This window comes from Rhipicephalus microplus, chromosome 7 (assembly GCF_043290135.1).
Source record: "Rhipicephalus microplus isolate Deutch F79 chromosome 7, USDA_Rmic, whole genome shotgun sequence".
NCBI classification, from domain to species: Eukaryota; Metazoa; Arthropoda; class Arachnida; order Ixodida; family Ixodidae; genus Rhipicephalus; species Rhipicephalus microplus.
The window spans coordinates 147,072,367-147,092,764 of NC_134706.1; the positions used below are offsets into that span (position 1 = coordinate 147,072,367).

Below are 20,398 nucleotides of genomic sequence, written 5' to 3' on the forward strand. Positions count from 1 at the left end.
ATTGCATAGGTGCTTAAATCAGAGCTGGGGCAACGTGTCGGTCCTCAGAAAAGCCGCACTGTGCAAAGTGCAATCACAAAGCGACTTTGGTGTTTTTTTTGCTTTACAACTTAAGACGTTTTATCAATAATTTGTTGCGCCTGTATACCAGTAAAATTATGTGTGATTGGTGTGCATATGTGACCATAGTATATCTCATAACCAACATTGCAAACAAGAACTAGCAAGCTAGGCTAAATCTTTGTTATAAGTTATAACGCCTTCGGTGTAACAACTAAGGATTGTTATGTTTATAAGAATATTAGGATTGAAAACTTGTATAAAGAAAATTATTATAACTCTCAGGAAGTTTATCCATACAACTCCACATAAACGTGTCAGCCCGTGAACTGCGAGTAAAGATGGAGATCACCAAAGCCCTAGAACTTCTCGACCACAGCAAAATACTGTCCATTATTCAGTCTAAAAATTCATAAATATATCAGATAAATATAAGTTCAAAACGTCTGACAATGCTTCAGAACGTTCTTTACAATGTTTTGTTCAAGAAAAGGGAAAACGGGTAACACAGCCCCAACAGGAACAAAGTTGTTTCATCATCGATGTAGCAGTGGCGGACGTGCGTGACCCTGAGCCACACGGTTTTATCCTCTTGGTCACTTAGACGCTGACTTGCCACGTATATTGCTGGCTCTAAAGAGACAGTCAACTCGTATTCGAAAACTTATAATATTGGTGGAGGTTCGTGGGCTGCAAAAGATTGTTGACAGGTACCTGTCAATTTTGACGAAAATAGCATCAACCAATATTTCGTGTATTGCTCGGGACGCCATGGTGATCATCGCAACTGGAACAAGCCGCAAATTGTCCACAAAAACGAGTGAAACTGTCGATGCCTTGTTCGTAGAAATGAAATTTTGAACCACGCATCCCTCTATTGCCGTCTCACTATAGCGTGGTCTACAGCTCACGTTGCAGTTTTTTAAATTTTAATTTTCTAATTTTCTTGCTCACTTCATGAATGTTTTTAATTAAAAGCTCCAACCACGGCGCTGAAAACTGGTAGATAGTTGATGAAGCAAAAGTGTTAAAAATGTTGTTTTGCTCAAATGGTAGCGTCCGTGTTAGTGACGTTGGTTGTGACCGAAATATCATCATCTCGGCTTTGCTGAATGTTTTCCACAATCCACATATAATAAGTACAATTTCTAGTCCTAGTGAAAATTGTACTCGGGCCGTTTGCATGGAAAGGAAATGCCCTACCCCATAGCCACGCGTCTGCCTGAAGATGCAGTCAAAATATCTCGTGCTTCGCAAACACACTCGTCCTGTATATATATGCTTTACTTTAAAACACTGAACACTCCATTATTGTTGCATAGTACAAGTGCTAGAGCGCAGGAACATGTGATTATCATAACGAATTAGGGACCTAGAGCCGGCCACCAATTACGAATGGTAAACAATATTTCGGTGTTCTCTTTCTACTATCTAATGCGCACGGAAAGCAAGAACGCAAAGATTTCATGCGCGTAATTCCTGGTGCGTAAGGGGCACAAATTGCTAATGACAATTTATGTCAGATTGAAAGCTCATTGTATAACAATGTCTAAAATGACCATGTTATCAACAGCAGAGCCCTACTTTCCGAGAAATAATGTATACCGCGAGAACACATGTGATGCGACCAGCTATTCGCCAAATGATCCTGGTTCCGGCAGAGGTACCACTAACAAATAATCTCTAGTAATCGAACTAGCTTCACTAAATAAAGAAAAGCTTCTGTGCAACAAGAGACAAAAAAAAGTGCTGCTTGTTCGTTCCTGCTTTATTCATGCACGAAAAAAACAACTACTGGGCTTTACTATGGCGAATAGCACTAGCGAATAAAAAGTTATATTTTCGCCTCCTTATAGACCGGACAGGTCGTGCCTTCTAGCGGAGGACAGTTGAACCAAACACGTCTGCCATTTTACAGGTCATGGCAGAAAATTTTGCTGTTATCGTTGTTGCTGCTGTGGCTGCCCCTACTTTTATTCTTCTGGTTCTAGTATCGGCAGCCGCGCAGTAAAGCCGGGCAACGTTGTGCTCGACTACAGTGACATGACACTCTCTGCTTGAAGCGGGTAATTTGAAGCGAACTAACCCAATGCGAATCTATAAAACGTGATTTCGTTTAGAAATAAAAACTTCGTTGGTACAAAAGTAACACTACGAGGTTTCTGGATGGCTAGTTCAACAATCAGCTTACACGTATTAGTTGGCTTTATAGTCCATTTGAAGCACGCTACGCACTACACAGAATGCAGCAATATGCCAAATCTTGACTGATACAAGCTACTTTAAACTTTATTGATGACTTATTGGTAAATCACAATTTAAACTTCTGCAGTAACAAAATACGATAAAAGTATGCGCCAAGTGGTTAAAGTAGGCACTAGGGAGAGAATGGTGCTATTGCCTTTGACTCTTAAAGGCGAAGATTAGGAATCCGCCGTTTTTTTTGACGCCGCCAAAAATGCGAACATAAAGTTCTCACACATAGGTTGAAAACAAAAAGCACTGAAGACATGAGCAAGAGCACATACGAAGCAATTCAGGTATCTTCACAAAACCCCTTAGGAGATGACTGAGCTTTTGGCGAAATTTCTTGATGCCGACTAATATTGGCTTTTGTTTGAGCAGTCGTGTCTGTACACCTGCTGTGTAATATAAAGTAGATACTTCAATTCATCACTTTCAATATTTACTATCGATAAGACCTATAGGCCATTCATTGGCCTCATACAACGCACCATATAACTTAGACCTAGGTAGTCCACCATTTGATCGCTATTAGGAGATGACGCTGAAATTGCTGTTGGCCGTCCATACAAAGTTATGGGTTGCCTTTAAGTGTTCACAACATCACTCCTGTAGTGCGAACGACTCAATTTTCGTGCTCCATAGAGTGAATATATCCATCTCGCTATGCATTCAGAGCCTGAATGTGAAGCTCAATATTGAAAAATCTCTCAAGTCCTATATAAACAGTTATGCGAAAAAATGTGCTATAATTTTGCTTGGTCACATGCTTGTCTAATGGTTGGTTCACACTGGCACAAGCCGCGGTCACATGATCATTTGTGACTGGTCGCAAACAGTCTCGAAGCGACCAGTTTGGCTAATCGCTTCTTGCTTGATTTTCTGTCGCGCGACTGCTGTCGCTAAACTGCTGAAACTAATAAGTGAAGCTCAGATGTGACCTCAGCATTTCATTATAGGCAGACTCAATTTTCGTTTTATTGCAAAAGCAATTATATGGACACTCTCGGCTGGATTTCACCACCAGTGTCGGCGTCAACGTGGGCGTTGATGTAGTGCACCACATAGGTATACTACATATCTATAGTCAGACAACCACGCGCGGTATCGAACGTGGGACATCTGTCTTGTGAATACGATGCGTTACCACTGAGCCACCGTGGGGTATCTCCTGAGACGTTCAAACGGCAAGCTATTTATGTCTACCACTTTACTTATATTTACCACCTGCGTTTGCGGGCATCTCAAAGGGAACAATTGTGTTTTCAGCATCACCAGAAAGATGGCACAGTGAGCGCGTCGCGGCTCTCATCTCGCACACGTAGTTTGGCCCGCGTAGAGAATAAGAGCGTGTACGCTTAACGCGCACCCTTATCTTGCAGTGGGGAGCACCATACGTCTCGTACGTACTCTGTTGTAGTTACCGCGCTCACAAAGGTCACTGCGATTGTAGCACGTCATTCGTTTATAAAAAGGGGGCGCTTTTCAGACAGGGCGAAGTAACAACTGAGACGCTTATTCAAGTTCATCTGTACCTGTGAGTATGTTTCATGCGTTATTGCTGCGTGATAAACGTGAAGCATGTTTCGATCTGCTTGCCGTTCTGCGGGTGACCTTTCAATTTGTTTCTCTCGCGTTCAATGCTTCGCCTATGCGGCAAAGCTGCGACTTTTTCGTTGTTTTTTTTTCATCGTGCCGGCTTCCTGTCACTAAATACAAACGAGTGCCTCCCTTTGGGTCTTTGGCGCCACGACCACCACGGAGTACTGTGCTTGTATATGGCGCAGCGCAGCAGCTCAAGCAAAGTGTCGAAATAACGTGGCGGCATTTGCAAGAAGCTGAAAACCATTAAAATAAAGAAAAACTATATTTTGCACTATTTTCTCCTAGATTCAGAATTTTTTTCGTCTTTGACATTACTTCTTATCAGCTCCATTGCAGCGTCTTTGCAACGCGTTTGTGTTCAAGCCTTGGCCCTCACTAAAAGACACCACGTTCGAAACGCGTTGCTGCTGCTTTGGAAGCTGTCACAAGTCAATTTAAATTCAAGGAGCGTTTTTGGATAAGTACCACTTTCGGAAATACTAATCGCTGTCTCAGCGCAGCTCGAGAGGTAGGTGGCTTGCATGGCCAGCCAACTCTCGCGAGCGAAGGAACGGTCACACGCACCACCGGCTTTCTTTTTTTTGTGGAGGCTTCTGTGCTGTCAGCGCTGAAACCATGGCATAGAGCATCAGCGCTATGACAATGTATTGTTTTAGGGATGAAGCTCCTCAAAGCGGCGCCCCTTCGTACCTTGTAGTAGTAGTAGAAGTCGTAGTGTGTAACCAGTCTTACATTTTGACCTCCAAAGTGGTGCCTGTAAGAGATTTCTGCTGTGCGTTGTTGAACAGTAATAACTCGCAGCGTGTGCGTTAAATAAAAGCCGAATTCTCCTTACTCTCATTTGCCCTTAAAAGCCATTGGCATGTACATTGAGCACTATCTGACAAGAAAGGCTCGCTACGTTATACTCGCTGGGCGTAGCCTTCTAAGGTTTATGCGCTTCCGCGTGGTTCCTCGACCTTCAGGAAACAAGTGTCGTGACTTCTGCTGAAATTGTGATTGCTACAGACCTCGCATGTGACTGGTGATAAGTGACAATTATGTTTGGTGCATAGTTCAGCGAGATAGAGTACCGGCACAGTACTGCACGTGGAATAGCATAAAGGCCGGTGTCTTATGCTGGCTTACGTCGCGCTATGAACGATTTTTATTGCAAGAGCCTGCTCGTAATTAGTTAAAAAACAAACAAAGGACTAGCTTCACTTAGCAAATAGGAAACCGGGTAAGGCGATTGCCTCCAAAAAATGCAAGGCTAGATCCGCCGGCTACCTACAACATCCTTAACCTTAGTATATACCATGAACTCGGGGTGGTTAAAGGTGGGAAGGACACACGAAGCGCAAGCCCTAAGAAAGTGTGCGTGTGCCTCCTCTCGTTCAGTCCTTGCAATGTTCACTGGATGGCGGTGCTTCTATACCAGGAATATTTGTTGAAAAGATGCGAGATGATGGTACTTGGAGTGTTGAATAGGTGGACGAACGGACACACAGACAGATGCTTGGACGCACGCACGGATGGCTGCACGGACGGGGATGGACGCACTGGCGGCCACAGAGACGCACGCATGGATGTACGGAAGCAAGAATGAATGCACGGACAGATTCTTCGCCCCACTCTCCATCATTCACTCCGTGGATAAGCTGCCATTTTTTTGCTTGAATGAAACTTCTTCACGCTTCAGAGAACGCTGCGCGAGAACGGACGAAATTAATAACTACGGCGCGGTCGGTTCGCTATGTTCACTCATGTGGTGGCAATCAGTTGATCACCGCTGGTCTCCAGAGTTCTAGCCCATAACGAGATTCAGACTTGACTCCCCGGTTTCGCGACTTCCGTTCACTCGCCTGCAGCCTCCGCCTGTGTGAACACCAGTTGCATTTTCGGTCACCAGTCAAAATGTTGACGCGACCAGTGCTAGTAGCCGGTGTGAATCAACCTTAACGGAGCACATGTCAGTGCAGAATCTACCAAATACTGTTCGTGCAATGCCTGAATAATACCTGTATTTTCTTTAACGCAGGTGTCCCTTTCGAGCCGGGCTTATAGAAGTTGCTAGAGGTTCTAGAATACCTACACGGCTTCCATTTCCTTTTTGTTGCGAGCGTTGCAGAGCTATTCGCTAATAGTATACGCATAGTTTACTCAGACTTCTTGAAAGACTGATACATCAGTTTGACGGATTTCAGAGATAATGCACACTTCCTTTCTATTTACTGTGTTACAACAAGAGAAACAACACACTTCTGGTCCTAATAAAGATGAGATCTAAAATGATATAGTTCCATCTTGAGTTCCTCTGGAGATTGCTTCTTGAGATGTGTCAATGTATATTGTGGCGTCCTAAGTTTTCTTGGCATTTCTGAAATATCCATGCCGAAAGGCGGTCACCATGAACTGTTCTACGTTCAAGAACGCCAGCCACAATGGAGAATTTCACAATACACAAGAGGAATTTTTTTAACACGAAAATAATTCGTGCTGGAGTCCACCAAGACTTCAGGTACGTATTTTCGTCGAGGAAAGGACGTCCAGAAATACACACGATTAGAAGCAAAGTTGCGTCAATGGGAGTCAAATCCTCAACTTTCGGCGTGCGACTTCAGAGGCCGGGCACGCTACCATCTTGTTTCGGCCACATGCTCTGGAACGTGTTATTTATATGTAACACTGTCTTTTGACAGGTCTCTTGGCCGAACGAAGTAATGCATGAAGGCTGTGACATTCATGATTAGTTATCAAACACATCGTTTATATTCAGCAGGTTTCTAGTAGTATAACTGCAATTTTGTCTATGCATTAACGCAACAATAGGTGGCAACGTTACCGACAGCAAGCACCGGCTTCTCTAATACCACCCCTCGATGCGAGAAAATTTCCCAGCATATCCACGGAGTGAATGGTGATGTGTGCCGTGAAGCGCCGTACATCTCTCTGTCTTTCTGTCTGTCTGTCTGTCTGTTTGTCTGTCTGTTCGTCAACTACAGAAAATTGTCAACTATACAAAAACCACTGACGTTATCTAGTGATAATAATTCCAAGGACATATACACACAACGACATCTATTGAGCGATTCATTAACAAGACGCGGCTACATACTTCTAATACTAGTAATCATACCACTACTACTACTACCAAAGAGGAAATGACCCACAACCCTAAGAGCATCGTTCCTAAAGGTGAGGCAATCTCCCAGTAAAGGGTACCGTGAGCAGCACGTGAATCAGGGCATAGGTTGATTTAAAGTTCCGTTCACCACTGGCGCCTTTTCAGAAGTTATGCCGTGCTTGCAAGTCAAGCACTCCAAGAATTCAAGGTAGTTTCTGTTGCTGTTACTCGTTTCGAAGACTTGGTGAAGCATCCTCACCGTTTCTTCATAGGGAACGAAAAAGTCAGGAGCAGACACTCCCATAGAGAAACTTTCATCATAGAGAAAAAAAACTAAAACCGAACACTTCCATAGACCCCGGCGGTTCAGTCGACCCTAGCGCAAATGCTGATTGGTGAGAGCTACTGACCTACGCTTCCTGTTTCGTTTTCACTGGCGCGCATTTAGAATACGCTGAAAAGCAGATGTTTCAGGGGGAGTTATTGATTTCCGGTCGATTTTCTCGGCCCAAATAGCAAGCGTATTGTTTCCCGTTTTGATTTAGCGATTCTCTGCTTTGTCTTTGCTCAAAATTGTTCGTGAGATTTGAAGTCATGACGTACTTTTTATTTCGACTGAGTTTTAACAAGAAGAGAAGCAGGTAATTATGTTTTGGCAGCTGGATTCCACCCGCGTAGCAGGTTCTTCTGTTGCGCGCTTCAGCTGCCTCCATTTGCGGCTGACGATATATAACACTTGGAAGCATTGCTTAAAATATTTGTCTGCTGTGACCTGAGGCCCCTCGCAGAGGGCCATCTTGGAGAAGACGCGGAGCCGCATCTCCTGCAAATTACGGTCTTCTGAGCAGGTATACTTCGGCACGGTGATCCAGCCTGCCACGAACGTAGCAAATGTCTGTCTCGCGACTGTAGGTTGTACAGCAAAGCACGCTGGCACCGCACATGACATAATTCGGCCCTTTCAGTTCATGGATGAGAAAAATGATCGTAGTAGTGTCCTTGATGCGTTTCACTTCAAGGGCTTTCAGGTTCTTCGGCTGAACGATCATTTCGCGCAGCTTGTTGTGGTCAAAGTCGAGGTCGACGCTCAGCACTATCTCTTTGCATATGTTATGCGGCACCGCAATGTACGAGTTGATTTCGCATTGGCTGGACCCTACAGGTAAAGCTTCAGCTCTCGCGTAAGCACGAGCATTCTTCTCCGTCGGCGTACTAACGACAGAGATGTTTTAACCACGTTGGCGCAAACGATGTCCTCTTCTGTCACAGCCTGAGCGAGGTGAGCAGCCATTGTCAGAGCAAGGGTCACCTTATTCTGGCTGATCTTTCTGATGTCCACGTCACCCCTAGGGCGAATGATAATCCTAAAATGCTTCCTCAGTAGATGAGGGAGCTGGCAAAACGGCCGCGGTGGGGGGTTTTTTGACGTCTGTTGAGGCGGGTGTGCGGGACCCACCGCGTCTGCTGCTGGGTTTTTTCGAACTTGCCCCGACGCTAACTTCATGCTAGCTTTGCTACTTCCGCTTCGAAAAAGCTATGGTGAGTTCCAATCCTAGGTACTCTTCGGGTATGATGGTCTCCCTTTCGAACGTCACTTGCATAGACTTACTTGAGAGTAGCGAATGTACGGAGGCGTTTGAGAGCTCGGCATCGACGCGCCAAACAACCATAACCCAACGTCAGAGCCAAAAGTCCCGAAAAAGAGAACAACTGCGTTAAATGGTTGAAAACTTTTGCTGACGAATGGATGCGTTTATGATAAAAATATTTAGAGGATTTGGAGCCATGTTCACCCGTCCACTCTAGTCAGCGCTAGTTGCTGTTTGTGACTAAAGTCTCTGAAAAAAACTAAATTAGCCTTATTCGTGTCTATGTGCAGGATCCTCTCCCCTCACAAGCACTGCAGATAGTAAACAACGACAGTTGAGGGGTTGTATGGGTACTGGCCGCAAAGATGAGCGTGTGCTCATCTTTCCTTTAGAGCTCATTTGGGCGCTGCGTTTCTAGGCGATGCACCGAAAGAATCATTGAGGAAGCAAAAGTACAAAAATTGGCAGGTTCCATGTAAAGTGGGAATCGATGATATGAGAAGAACGAATGAGGAAGGTTCATATGTCACTCCAAATTTGCACAGTGTTACGAGGTGGAGGTAAATTATGGCGTACGTGACTTCCGCATCATGATTACCATGTTTGGATGTGTCCTTTACATTCGTCATCTATTCAAGTCACGTGATACCAAATTTATTATATTTGCAGCTAGCAATACGGCAACAAGCACGCTATGAACGTGGTTTGTTGTCATTTTCTTAAATGACACGCTTGCAAGCCTTATCATCTTTGCACCAGTAATATAATTTCGTCGTCCATTGACTTCACGTAAAAAAAAAAATTGTATATGTGAAGTAAACAAAACGGCCACGAGAGCATTATAGTGGACCCAGTATACTTCCTTGTAGCGTTGACGCGCGCGCACGCTGGACAGAGCAACGGTACGTAAGCAAAGTTCGAGCACTCTAAAGTCTGACGCCAGGCGTGACCATCGCGACCAGCGTCCGTCGGCTTGGCCCCACGGCACCCGGCGTGAAATGCGACCTCCTGATTCCGTGCCGATGCGTTACCCAAACAACACTGCGTTACCCTGTTTTCTTGACGAAGGGACGCCGGACGCGCTGAAACGCGCATGCGTCAAAGCAACGCAGCGCGGCGCGCGCCTGCGATTATATGGCCAGACTGGCGTGCCAACGCCGGCTTGACGCGACGAGATGAACGCCGGGGAGCACGCGCACCGCGTCACATCGAAATGCATTGGCACCTTCACTATTGTATGTAGTCATGTTCTCACATGACACACATCTCATGATGATCGTGTTTGCACCAGTCACATACCTTCATCATCCACTGACGTCACGTTATACAAAATTTCGCATAAATGAAGCTCGCGAAACTGCCGCGAGCACATCACGAGCACATCTTGGTAGGCACAGGCAGCTGTCTGGGACCTAATATCACGTTTCTATACGTAAGATTTATGAATCCAAGCAGAAGCTTAAACTCCAGAAGCTTCTCGATCTTCCAAACTTGAATACCATTGCACCTTGCATTGCTACCACTGTTTTGAATTTCCTTTTTAAACAGTCTGATGTTGCTATTGTGGACGAAGATGTGAAGAAAAAAGCGAAAATGGCATCAGTTATTACATATGTAGCAGGATATTGTGTACATGCTGCAGTGAAGAAACTTGCCTGCTCTTCTTGCCAAGAAAACTTAACTGTTGAAAATCTGATCATTTAATTGGAAGGTGATGTGCTGAAAGCAATTGCAACGCGTGGTGAACTGAAATTTCTACAAGCTGTAAATCTGAACGCCATTGTCATAATTGAAATTGTCCTTGACAAACTGAGAAGTCCGAAGTACGCGTCACAATTTTTTCATTGCGCAAAACAAAAAGAAGTTCTTGTAAGCCTCGCGACTTCCCTTGTTGAATGCTATGATGACTTGGTTTTCTGTGATGGTGGCCTCTAATCTGAACTTGTTTTAAACTATCTTCTCAGTGCTGCTGCCAACACGCTTCTGAATAAGTTGTGAAAATTAAAAATAACCAGCTGAATAAAAGCAAGGATGCAAAGCAGGACAAAGCTTAAAATAACTGTACTAAAAGCAAGGCTGCGAAGAGGAAACTGAGCACAATTCAAGCATATTGTTCCTTTTTACCGAATGGTTCTGGGTGTTTGGAATATTATGTATCATGTAAAAATATGTCTCACATCGAAATTTGAGCCTCTTTTAAACCTCACGAAATGACTGCGCGTCCTGATAAAAATTCCACAAGTACCTTGTGAATTATTTATATCGAGCGTTCAGTTAAAACATACTGAAAAGCTTCCATATAGCAAATATACTGTGCACATAAAGCAAAGCAAATAGTAAGAAAAATAATGTAGAGAAATCGCGACTTCAGAATGAAAGAACGTAGCATTGAGTAAAGCAGACATTTAAACTGATCTCACTGCGCTGACGTCATGCAGCCCTGCACAGGCCTTCTCTAGTTCTAGATAGGGTTAGTCAACCACGTCTTTCATCTTCTTCTTTTCGTTTTCTGTCTGTGTCACAGTGGCTCAATGGCATTGTCGTCCTTGTCGACATCATTTCACAGCAGTCTTAAACTCAACAGATGACAGGGCACTTTTGTTATTTAAATTTTGCTCTTTTGCGACGTAATGATAATAAACAAATGGGAACATGACATACATAAAAGCGTGTGTTGCTTAGCATATCCCACTCCCCGAAAGCTCATATTCTGAATTTCAAGCTAGCAGCAAAAAAAAACAATTCTTGTGAATGGAACATATTATTCGTCACGAATCAGCGTTATGAAAATATATACTGCGCAGTTGAAAGTAAAACCATTCTCACTTTATTCTTCATGTTGTCATTGCAGAGGTGCTTAAATTGAAGCTGGGGCAACGTGTCGGTCCTCAGAAAAGCCGCACTGTGCAAAGTGCAATGACAAAGCGACTTTGATGTTTTTCAATGCTTTACAGCTTAAGACGTTTCATCAATAATTTGTTGCGCCTTTGTACCAGTAAATTTTTGTGTGATTGGTGCGCATATGTGACCATCGTATATCTCATAAGCAACATTGCAAACTAGAACCAGCAAGCTAGGCTAGATCTATGTTATAAGTTATAACGCCTTCGATGTAACAATTAAGCATTGTTATGTTTATAAAAATATTAGGATTAAAAACTAGTATAACGAAAATTATTATAACTCTCAGGAAGTTTATCCATACAACTCCACACAAACGTGTCAGCCCGTGAACTGCGAGTAAAGATGGAGATCACCGAAGCCCTAGAACTTCTCGACCACAGCAAAATACTGCCCATTGTTCAGTTAAAATTTCATAAATATATCAGATAAATATAAGTTCAAAACGTCCTTTACAATGTTTTGTTCAAGAACAGGGAAAACGGGTTAGACAGCCCCGAAAGGATCAAAGTTATTTCATCATAGAAGTAGCAGTGGCGGACGTGCGTGACCCTGAGTTACACGGTTTTATCCTCTTGGTCGCTTAGACGCTGACTTGCCACGTATATTACTGGCTCTAAAGAGGCAGTCAACTCGTATTCGAAAACTTATAATATAGGCGGAGGTTCGTGGGCTGCAAAAGATTGTTGACAGGTACCTGTAAAGTTTGATGAAAGTAGGATCAACCAATATTTCATATATTGCTCGGGACGGCGTGGTGAACATCGCAACTGGAACTAGCCGCAAATTGTCCACAAAAACAAACGGAACTGTCGTTGCTTTGTTCGTAGAAATGGCATTTTGAACTACGCATCCCTCTATTGCGAGCCGTCTCACTATAGCGTGGTCTACAGCTCACGTTGCAGTTTTCTAAATTTCCATTTTCTTATTTTCTTGCTCACTTCATGAATTTTTTTCATTAAAAGCTCCAATCATGGCGCTGAAAACTGGTGGATAGTTGATGAAGCAAAAGTGTTAAAAATGTTGTTTTGCTCAAATGGTAGCGTCCATGTCAGCGACGTTGGTTGTGGCCGAAATATCATCAACTTGGCTATGCTGATTGTTTTGCACAATCCACATAAAATAAGTACAATATCTAGTCCTAGTGAAAATTGTACTCGGGCCGTTTGCATGGGAAGCAGATGCCCTTTCCATAGTCACGCGTCTGCCTGAAGATGCAGTCAAAATATCTCGGGCTTCGCAAACACAGTCGTCCTGTATATATATGCTTTACTATAAAACAATGAACACTCCATTATTGTTGCATAGTACAAGCGCTAGAGCGCAGGAACATGTGATTATCACAACGAATTAGGGATCTAGAGCCGGCCACTAATTACAAATGGTACACACAATATTTGGGTATTCTCTTCATACTACGTAATGCGCACGGAAAGCAAGTTCGCAAAGATTTTATGCGCGTAATTCCTGGTGCTTAAGGGGACACAAATTGCTAATGACAATTTATGTCAGATTGAAAGCTCACTGTATAACAATGTCTAAAATGACCATGTCATCAACAGCAAAGCCCTACTTTCCAAGAAATTATTGTAAACTGCGAGAACACATGTGATGTGACCAGCCATTCGCTAAATGATCCTGGTTCCGGCAGAGGTACCACTAAGAAATAATTTCTAGTAATCAAACTAGCTTCACTAAATAAAGAAAAGCTTCTGTGCATCAAGAGACAAAATAAAATGCTGCTTGTTTGTTCCTGCTTTATTCACGCACAAAAAAAAAACCACTCGGTATTACTATGGCGATCAGCGCTAGCGATTTAAAAGTTAAATTTTCGCCTCCTTATAGAACGGACAAGTCGTGCCTTCTAGCGGAGGACAGTTGAACCAAACACGTCTGTCATTTTACAGGTCATGGCAGAAAAGTTTGCTGTGGTCGTTGTTGCTGCTGTGGCTGCCGCTACTTTTATTCTTCTGGTTTTAGTATCGGCAGCCACGCAGTAAAGCCGGATAACGTTGTGCTCGGCTACAGTGACATGACACTCTCTGCTTGAAGCGTGTTATTTGAAGCGCACTAACCCAATGAGAATCTATAAAACGTGATTTCGTTTAGAAATAAAAACTTCGTTGGCAGAAAAGTAACACTATGAGGTTTCTGGATGGCTAGTTCAACAATCAACTTACACCTATAGTTGCCTTTAATGTCCCTTTGAAGCACGCTACGCACTACACAGAATGCAGCAATATGCGAAATCTTGACTGATACAAGCTACTTTAAACTTTATGTATAGTTATTGGTAAATCACAATTTAAACTTCTGCAGTAACAAGATACGATAAAAATATGCGCCAAGTGGTTAAAGTAGGCACTAGGGACAGAATGGTGCTATTGCCTTCGACTCTTGAAAGCGAAGATTAGGAATCCGCCGTTTTTTTTGACGCCGCCAAAAATGCGAACATAAAGTTCTCACACATAGGTTGAAAACAAAAAGCACTGAAGACATGAGCAAGAGCACATACGAAGCAATTCAGGTATCTTCACAAAACCCCTTAGAAGATGACTGAGCTTTTGGCGAAATTTCTTGATGCCGACTAATATTGGCTTTTGTTTGAGCAGTCGTGTCTGTACACCTGCTGTGTAATATAAAGTAGATACTTCAATTCATCACTTTCAATATTTACTATCAATAAGACCTATAGGCCATTCATTGGCCTCATACAACGCACCATATAACTTAGACCTAGGTAGTCCACCATTTGATCGCTATTAGGAGATGACGCTGAAATTGCTGTTGGCCGTCCATACAAAGTTATGGGTTGCCTGTAAGTGTTCACAACATCACTCCTGTAGTCCGAACGACTCGATTTTCGTGCTGCATAGAGTGGATATATCCGTCTCACTATGCATTCAGAGCCTTAATGTGAAGCTCATTATTGAAAAATTTCTTCAGTGCTATATAAACAGTTACCCTGAACAAATGTGCTATAATTTTGCTTGGTCACATGCTTGTCTAATGGTTTGTTCACACTGGCGAAAAGCAGCGGTCACGTGATCATTCGTGACTGGTCGCCAACAGTCTCGAAGCGACCGGTTTGGCTAATCGCTTCTTGCTTGATTTTCTGTCGCGCGACTGCTGTCGCTAAACTGCTGAAACCAATAAGTGAAGCCCAGATGTGACCTCAGCTTTTCATTATAGGCAGGCTCATTTTTCGTTTTATTGCAATAGCAATTATATGGACACTCACGGCTAGGTTTCACCACCAGTGTCGGCTTCAACGTGGGCGTTGATGTAGGGCACCACATAGGTATACTACATATCTATAATCAGACAACCACGCGCGGTATCGAACGTGGGACATCTCTCTTGTGAATACGATGCGTTACCACTGAGCCACCGTGGGGTATCTTCAGAGACGTTCAAACGGCAAGCCATTTATGGCTACCACTTTACTTATATTTACCACCTCCGTTTGCGGGCATCTCGAAGGGAACAATTGTGTTTTCAGCATCATAAGAAAGATGGCACAGTGAGCGCGTGGCGGCTCTCATCTCTCACACATAGTTTGGCCCGCGTAGAGAATAAGAGCGTGTACGCTCTAACGCGCACCCTTATCTTGCAGTGGGGAGTACCGTACGTCTTTTACGTATTCTGTTGTAGTTACCGAGCTCACAAAGGTCACTGCAATCGTAGCACATCATTCGTTTATTAAAAGGGTGCGCTTTTCAGACAGGGCGAAGTAACAGTTGAGACACATTCAAGTTCATCTGTACCTGTGAGTACGTTTCATGCGTTATTGCTGCGTGATAAACGTGAAGCATGTTCCGATCTGCTTGCCGTTCTGCGCGTGACCTTTCAATTTGTTGCTCTCGCGTTCAATGCTTCGCCTATGCGGCAAAGCTGCGACTTTTTCGTTGTTTTTTTTTCATCGTGCTGGCTTCCTGTCACTAAATACAAACGAGTGCCTCCCTCTGGGTCTGTGGCGCCACGACCACCACGGAGTACTGTGCTTGTAGATGGCGCAGCGCAGCAGCTCAAGCAAAGTGTCGAAATAACGTGGCGGCATTTGCAAGAAGCTGAACACCATTAAAATAAAGAGAAAATATATTTTGCACTATCTCTCCTCAATTCAGAATTTTTTTCGTCTTTGACTTTACTTCTTATCAGCTCCAATGCAGCGTCTTTGCAACGCGTTTGTGTTCAATCTTTGGCCCTCACTAAAAGACACCACGTTCGAGACGCGTTGCTGCTTAGGAAGCTGTCACAAGTCAATTTAAATTCAAGGAGCGTTTTTGGATACGTACCACTTTCGGAAATACTAATCGCTGTCTCAGCGCAGCTCGAGAGGTAGGTGGCTTGCATGGCCAGCCAACTCTCGCGAGCGAAGGAACGGTCACAAGCACCACCGGCTTTCTTTTTTTTTTGTGGAGGCTTCTGTGCTGTCAGCGCTGAAACCATGGCATAGAGCATCAGCGCTATGACAATGTATTGTTTTAGGGATGAAGCTGCTTAAAGCGGCGCCCCTTCGTACCTTGTAGTAGAAGTAGAAGTCGTAGTCTGTAACCAGTCTTACCTTTTGACCTGCAAGGTGGTGCCTGTAGGAGATTTCTGCTGTGCGTTGTTGAACAGTAATAACTCGCAGCGTGCGCGTTAAATAAAAGCCGAATTCTCCTTACTCTCATTTGCCCTTAAAAGCCATTGGCATGTACATTGAGCACTATCTGACAAGAAAGGCTCGCTACGTTATACTCGCTGGGCGTAACCTTCTAAGGTTTATGCGCTTCCGCGTGGTTCCTCGATCTTCAGGAAACAAGTGTCGTGACTTCTGCTGAAATTGTGATTGCTACAGACCTCGCATGTGACTGGTGATAAGTGACAATTATGTTTGGTGCATAGTTCAGCGAGATAGAGTACCGGCACAGTACTGCACGTGGAATAGCATAAAGGCCGGTGTCTTATGCTGGCTTACGTCGCGCTATGAACGATTTTTATTGCAAGAGCCTGCTCGTAATTAATTAAAAAACAAACAAAGGACTAGCTTCACTTAGCAAATAGGAAACCGGATGGGGCGATTGCCTCCAAAAAATGCAAGGCTAGATCCGCCGGCTACCTACAACATCCTTAACCTTAGTATATACCATGAACTCGGGGTGGTTAAAGGTGGGAAGGACACACGAAGCGCAAGCCCTAAGAAAGTGTGCGTGTGCCTCCTCTCGTTCAGTCCTTGGAATGTTCACTGGATGGCGGTGCTTCTATACCAGGAATATTTGTAGAAAAGATGCGAGATGATGGTACTTGGAGTGTTGAATAGGTGGACGAACGGACAAACAGACAGATGCTTAGACGGACGCGCGGATGGCTGCACGGATGGGAAAGGACGCACGGGCGGCCACACAGACGCACGCATGGATGGACGGAAGCAAGAACGAATGGACGGACAGATTCTTCGCCCCACTCTCCATCATTCACTCCGTGTATATGCTGCCATTTTTTGCTTGAATGAAACTTCTTCACGCTTCAGGGAACGCTGTGCCAGAACGGACGAAATTAATAACTACCGCGCGCTCGGTTCGCTATAATCACTCAGGTGGTGGCAATCAATTGATCAGCGCTGGTCTCCAGAGTTCTAGCCCAAAAGCGAGAATCGGACTTGACTCCCCGGTTTTGCGACTTCCGTTCACTCACCTGCAGCCTCTGCCTGTGTGAACACCAGTTGTATTTTCGGTCACCAGTCGAAATGTTGACGCGACCAGTGCTTGTAGTCGGTGTGAATCACCCTTAACGAGGCACATTTCAGTGCAGAATCTACCAAATACTGTTCGTGCAATGCCTGAATAATACCTCTATTTTCTTTAACGCAGGTGTTCATTTCGAGCTGGGATTATGGAAGTTGTCAGAGGTTCAAGAACACCTACACGGTTTCCATTTCCTTTTTGTTGCCAGCATTGCAGAGCTATTCGCTGATAGTATACGCATTCTTTACTAAGACTCCTTGAAAGACTGATACTTCGGTTTGACGGATTTCAGAGATATCACACTTCTTTTCTATTTACTGTGTTACAACAAGAGAAATAACACATTTCTGATCCTAATAAAGATGAGATCTAAAAGGATATAGTTCCATCTTGAGTTCATCTGGAGATTGCTTCTTGAAATGTGTCAATGTATATTGGGACGTCCTAAGTGATCTTGGCATTTCTGAAATATCCACGCCGAAAGGTGGTCACCATGAACTGTTCTACGTTCAAAAACGCCAGCCGCAATGGAGGTCTTCACAATACCCAAGAGGAATTTTTTAAAATGAAAATAATTCATGCTGGAGTCCACCAAGACTTCAGGTACGTATTTTCGTCGCGGAAAGGACGTCCAGAAATACACAAGATTAGAAGCTATGTTGCGTCAACGGGAGCCAAATCCTCAACTTTCGGCGTGCGACTTCTGAGGCCGGGCACGCTACCATCTTGTTTCGGCCACATGCTCTGGAACGTGTTATTTATATGTAACACTGTCTTTTGACAGGTCTCTTGGCCGAACAAAGTATTGCATGAAGGCTTTGACATCCATGATTAGTTATTAAACACATCGTTAATATTCAGCAGGTTTCTAGTAGTAGAACTGCAATTTTGTCTATGCATTAACACAACAATAGGTGGCAACAATACCCACAGCAAGCATCGGCTTCTATAATACCACCCCTCGATGCGAGAAAAATTTCCCAGCATATCCACGGAATGAATGATGATGTGTGCAGTGAAGCGTCCATTCATCCCACCATCCATCCATCTATCCATCTGTCTGTCTGTCTGTCTGTCTGTCTGTCTGTCTGTCCGTCCGTCCATCCGTCCGTCCGTCCGTCCGTCCGTCCGTCCGTCTGTCCATTCGTCTGTCTGCCTGTCTGTCTGTTCGTGAACTACACGAAATTGTCAACTATACGAAAACCACTGACGTTATCTAGTGATAATATTTCCAAGGACATATACACACAACGACATCTCTTGAGCAATTCATTAACAAGACGCGGCTACATACTACTAATACTAGTACTCATACCACTACTACTACTAAAATAGAGGAAATGACCCACAACCCTAAGAGCATCGTTCCTAAAGGTGAGGCAATCTCCCAGTAAAGGGTACCGTGAGCAGCACGTGAATCCGGGCATGGGTTGATTTAAAGTTCCGTTCAACCCTGGCACCTCGTCAGAAGTTAACCCGTGCTTGCAAGTCAAGCACTCCAAGAATTCAACATAGTTTCTGATGCTGTTACTCGTTCCGAAGCCTTGGTGGAGCATCCTCGCCGTTTCTTCATAGGGAACGAAAAAGTCAGGAGCGGACACTCCCATAAAGAAACTCTCATAATAGAGAAAAAGAAGTAAAACCGAACGCTCCCATAGACCCTGGCGGTTCAGTCGACCCTAGCGCGAATGCTGGTTGGTGAGAGCTACTAACCTACGCTTCCTGTTTCGTTTTCACTGGCCCGCATTTTGGAATACGCTGAAAAACAGATGTTTCAGCGGGAGTTATTGATTTCAGGCCCATTTTCTCGGCCCAAAAAGCAAGGCTATTGTTTGCCGTTTTGATTTAGCAATTCCCTGTTTTGTCTTTGCTCAAAATTGCTCGTGAAATTTGAAGTCATGACGTAGTTTTTATTTCGACTAAGTTTTAACAAGAAGAGAAGCAGGTAATTATGTTCCTGGCAGCTAAATTCCACCCGTGACGCAGGTTCTTCTGTTGCGCGCTTCAGCTGCCTCCTTATGCGGCGGACGATATATAACACTTGGAAGCATTGCTTAAAATATTTGTCTGCTGTGACCTGAGGCCCCTCACGGAGGGCCAACTTGGAGAAGACGCGGTGCCGCATCTCCTGCAAATTATGGTCTTCTGAGCAGGTATACTTTGGCACGGTGATTCAGCCTGCCACGAACGTAGCAAATGTCTATCTCGCGACTGTAGGTTGTACAGCAAAGCACGCTGGCACCGCACATGACCTAATTCGGCCCTTTGAGTTCATAGATGAGAAAATTGAACATAGTATTGTCCTTGAAGCGTTTCACTTCGAGGGCTTTCAGGTTCGTCGGCTGAACGATCATTTTGCGCAGCTTGTTGTGGTCAAAGTCGAGGTCGACGCCCAGCACTATCCCTTTGCATATGTTATGCGGCATGCAAGGTACGAGTTGACTTCGTATTGGCTGGACCCTACATGTAAAGCTTCAACTCTCGCGTAAGCACGAACATTCTTTTCCGTCGGCGTACTAACGACAGAGATATTTTGAACCACGTTGGCGCAAACGATGTCCTCCTCTGTCTCAGTCTGAGCGAGGTGAGCAGCCATTGTCAGAGCCAGTGTCACCTTACTCAGGCTCATCTTTCTGATGTCCACGGCACCGCTGGGCGGAATGATAATCCTAAAATGCTTCCTTGGTAGGTGGGTGAGCTGGCAAAACGCGATTTTTTGACGTCTATTGAGGCGGGTGTGCGGGACCCACCGCGTCTGCTGCCGGGTTTTTCCGAACTTGCCCCGACGCTTGCTTCATGCTAGCTTTGCTACCTCCGCTTCGAAAAAGCTGTGGTGCGTACCAATCCTAGGTACTCTTCGGGGATGATGGCCTTCGAACTTCATTTGCAAAAACTTACTTGGGAGTAGTGAATGTACGGAGGCGTTTGAGAGCTCGGAATCGACGCGCCAAACAACCATAACCCAACGTCAGGGTCAAAAGTCCCGAAAAAGAGAACAACTGCGTTAAATGGTAGAAAAATTTTGCTGACGAATGGATACGTTTATGATAAAAATACTTGGAGAATTTGGAGCCCATGTTCACGCGTCCGCTCTAGTCGGCGCTAATTGCTGTTTGTGACTAAAGTCCCTGAAAAAAACTAAATTAGCCTTATTCGTGTCTATG

At 44.3% G+C, this 20,398-nt stretch overlaps 1 long non-coding RNA gene across 2 annotated transcripts in view; it reads left to right on the forward strand.

Annotated features, from left to right (window-relative positions):
• LOC142767100 (uncharacterized) overlaps window positions 1-17,612 on the forward strand; it is an 83,361-nt gene extending 65,749 nt beyond the window's left edge. Inside the window, exon 4 of one of the 2 annotated variants that reach the window (XR_012884750.1) lies at window positions 17,361-17,612. This is a non-coding gene — a long non-coding RNA (uncharacterized LOC142767100). Of the gene's footprint in view, window positions 1-5,929; window positions 6,184-17,360 lie in introns of those variants that run through there. The other variant, XR_012884751.1, reaches the window with a different exon arrangement.
• Window positions 17,613-20,398: the final 2,786 nt, after the last annotated feature.